Source organism: Vombatus ursinus, unplaced genomic scaffold, assembly GCF_900497805.2.
Source record: "Vombatus ursinus unplaced genomic scaffold, bare-nosed wombat genome assembly UNPS02009205.1, whole genome shotgun sequence".
Classification (NCBI taxonomy): domain Eukaryota; kingdom Metazoa; phylum Chordata; class Mammalia; order Diprotodontia; family Vombatidae; genus Vombatus; species Vombatus ursinus.
Genome location: NW_020948983.1, coordinates 29968572 through 29972026, shown reverse-complemented (window position 1 = coordinate 29972026; position 3455 = coordinate 29968572). Strand labels below are relative to the sequence as shown.

General features: G+C 48.5%; 1 non-coding gene across 1 annotated transcript; it reads left to right on the top strand.

The window, feature by feature from the left end:
* The first annotated feature begins 1199 nt into the window (after window positions 1-1199).
* TRNAR-UCG lies at window positions 1200-1272 on the top strand. Its single transcript has one exon. It is a non-coding gene; the product is annotated as a tRNA-Arg (tRNA).
* The last annotated feature ends 2183 nt before the right edge of the window (window positions 1273-3455 follow it).

Sequence of the window (3455 nt, the reverse complement as noted above, 5' to 3'; positions counted from 1 at the left end):
ATTGTATAACCCAGCCCCTTCCTCCCTTTCCAGGCTTCTCACACCTTTCTCTCTTCCGTTTATTCTACATCCAGTGCCACTGGACTCCTTGCTGGGCCTTCCACAGACATCACCGGATTCCACGCCTTCTTACTAGCTGTCCCTGGTGCCTGGAATGCTCTCCTTTCTCTCTCTGCCTTCTGGCTTCCTTCCTTCAGAAAGTCTCAATTAAAACTCCACCTTCTACAAGAAGCCTTTTCTGATTCCCTTAAGCGCAGCCCTTCCTTCTCTTACTGTCTTTAATGTAACCTGTCTACATCTAGTTTTTACATAGCTGTTTGGGCGAGGTCTCTCCCATTAGACTGTCAGCTCCTTGAGGGGAGTGACTATTTTTTTAATTAATCGGGTTGGGTTTGGTGTTTTTTGGCCTGGCACGTTAATGAATAGTTCTGGACTTAGCTGCAGGAGCAGAGAAAGACGGAAAGACGGTGAAGAAGCCTCGAACCAATCCCCCAGGGGTCCCATACATCCATCTATGCGCTGGGCCTTCCCGCCCGCCCCGCTGGGGTGGCATGCAGCCGGGCCTGGCATCCCCAGGCTAGGGGGCACAGCGGGTGGGGGGCGGGTCTCCCAGGTCGGTCAGGACCACCACCTGCCCTCCGCCGAGGGGCGGGGGGATACCCTCGCTCCGGCCCCACCCTCCCCCTCCCCCCGGAGGGAAGACAGTAATACCAGATTCTCACCTCTTCTACTCCTCCTCCTCCTCCTCCTCCTCCTCCTCCTCCTCCTCTCGTTTGACCTCGGGAACCCTAGAAGCGCACGGCCTGCACAGCCTCGGGCTAAAGTGCTGCAACTCCCAACGGGCCGACCCCGCCCGGCCCCGCCTGCGCCGCCGCCTCGGCCTAGCCGCCCCTCAGAGCTCGAGCTCCCGCCGCTCCTTCGGGCCGAGGCGACGGAGGAAGGGGAACGGGGGAAGGGCGCAAATGACTGGGTCGGCAGCGGGAGGGAAGGGAGGAGGCAGCCAGGGAAAGGAAGAAAAGGAAAAGGAGGAAGATAAGCCCACCCGCGCCCGGCCCGGACCCTCCCCGCACACCGCGCAGCCTCAGGAACCTGTTTACGTCCCGCCCCCTCCCTCCCCAGGACCCGGAGATTGGTCTAGAACGAGGCGCAAAGCGCTGACGCGTCTTTCTAAATCAGCTCGAAAGCCCTAGCTTGCGTGGGGCCGCGTGGCCTAATGGATAAGGCGTCTGACTTCGGATCAGAAGATTGCAGGTTCGAGTCCTGCCGCGGTCGTCTAAACCCTTAGGGCGCGACTTTTTCACTTCCCGGAGGGTAATTATTAAATAATATAAACATTAATTTTGATTCCTGCAAAGGGACCGCCTATGCGGCGCAAACTTCCAATTTTATTTTTAAAAAAAGGGGGGGGCAGTATCACCATTTCCTATGCAGTAATTGCTTTAACTTACAGAAATTACTGACAATTTTTAACATCTTAAAGGCTATAGTCACTCAACCTCATGGAACCATTTCTACGGGTAGGAAGAAGCACCGACTCTGGAAGCCGGGAAAACAAAACGATGCTTTGCTCATCCCGTCTTTCGCCCCCAGAAAATGCTCTCGGCAAAGCGGGTCCTGCAGGATTATCACAGAAACACGCCGAGGAGAGGTCCCTGACCCCGGCGGCTCTTGGTTAAAACACCAACCTTTGCAGCCTTCCGCCAGCCAGCTGCCGTCTCACCTCCCGGGCTGGGCCCCTTTGCTCCGCCCCACGCTCTCCACACTCCAGGCCGATTGGTCCGTTTGCAGTCCCAGCTCATGCTTCGGATGCCCTCCCTCCGTACCCCTGCGGACCCCCAGCTGCCTTGCACCCTGAGCCCGGATGCCTTCTCCTTTTGGAGGCCCTTGCGTGGTTAACGTTCCACCCAAATCACTTGAGTTTTATTTCTACGTAACTTGCACGTCCTCCTCTATGGATATGCACTATGCCCTTCCCACCAGAATGTGAGTTCTTTGAGTGCACAGACTGTCTCACTGTTGCTCTTGGATCCCTAGTGCCTGACACAGTGACTGGGCCTGTTGATGAATTGGAAAGGGTTTGAGAAGACAGCTAGTACAACCTGTGCCTGACCAAATGGGTCCTCTACATTTATCCGTGACAGTCGAATGATTTTTCACTCATTGCTTAGAGGCGGCAAAATGGTACAGTAGAAAAAATGCTGCTTCTATAGTCCTATGTTGAGTTCAAATCCTGTGCCTTGTGCATGAGGCCCAGGTGACCTTAAGTCATTTAATATCTTTGGGTCTGAGTTACAAATGACAGAGTAGGATTTAGGTGGCTTCTGAAATCCCTTTCAGTTCTGCAGTACTGTGTAAAGTTAATGAGGGGGAACCCAGGCAGCTTCCTTTCCAACTTTTGTATAAGCCTAATTGTTAAGAAGTTTTTACTTCTATCAAGTCTAAAGTTGCTGCTTGGTAACTTCTGCCCACTCACTGGCCCTAGTTCTGCCCAGGGGCCAAGCAGAGAATGCCTAATCCTGCCTTCTTGGAGGTTCAGCTGAAAGTCCTCTCTGAAAGACCTTCCTGATCCTCTTGGGTTTTTGTGTGTGTGTTTTTTTCTTTTATTAGTTTTCTTTCTATTTACTTATCTGTGTATGTTTTCTCCCAACAAAAGAATGTAAGCTCCTATCCACCTCTATGATTCCGCTCATTTACAATGCCAAAGCTCTCTTTTCTAGCCACCATTCCCTCTATATGCTGTGGGTGTTTAATGCGTAAATGTTTGTAGATTGATTGATCATAGTCAACCGACAATTCCTTCAACCCATCTTCATGATGCATGAACTCCAGGCCCCTCAGCATCCAAAGAACATGTTCCTTAGCAGAGGAAAAAAAGTAAAATAAAAAATGGGTAATTTTTAAATAAATAAAATAAATTTTATTTTAAATAAATAAAAATAAATTTATTCTGTTTGGCTCTCCACCTTATCAGGATTCTTTCTAGGATGTGATGCCCAAAATGGAATACATTCCTCACACCCCCACAAGAATATCATGAAAGACTTTATCAAGTGCTTCATTAAAATCTAGATAAATTATATTTATAATATCCCCTTAATCCACTAGTTTAGGAATGCTTTCCAAAGAAGGAAATAGGTTAATCTGGAATGATTTGTTTCTGAAGTCATGCTGGCTGTTGGTTATCACTGCCTCCTTTTCTAGATGGTTATTAACCATCACTTTCATAATTCTCTAGTCAAACCATAATACACATATGACATGACTACATAGCTTAAATGCATACAAGCCCTGATACTTGTCTAGATAGAATATAATTAAAATGTTATTAATTTTTTTCAGGTTTTATGTCTTAATATTTTAAAGACAGTAATAATATGGTAAGATCTATGGGGTTTTTCTTCCTTTTAAAAATGTTCCTAGGATGAGGAGGACTAGACCTAAGTCTGTTATTTTCA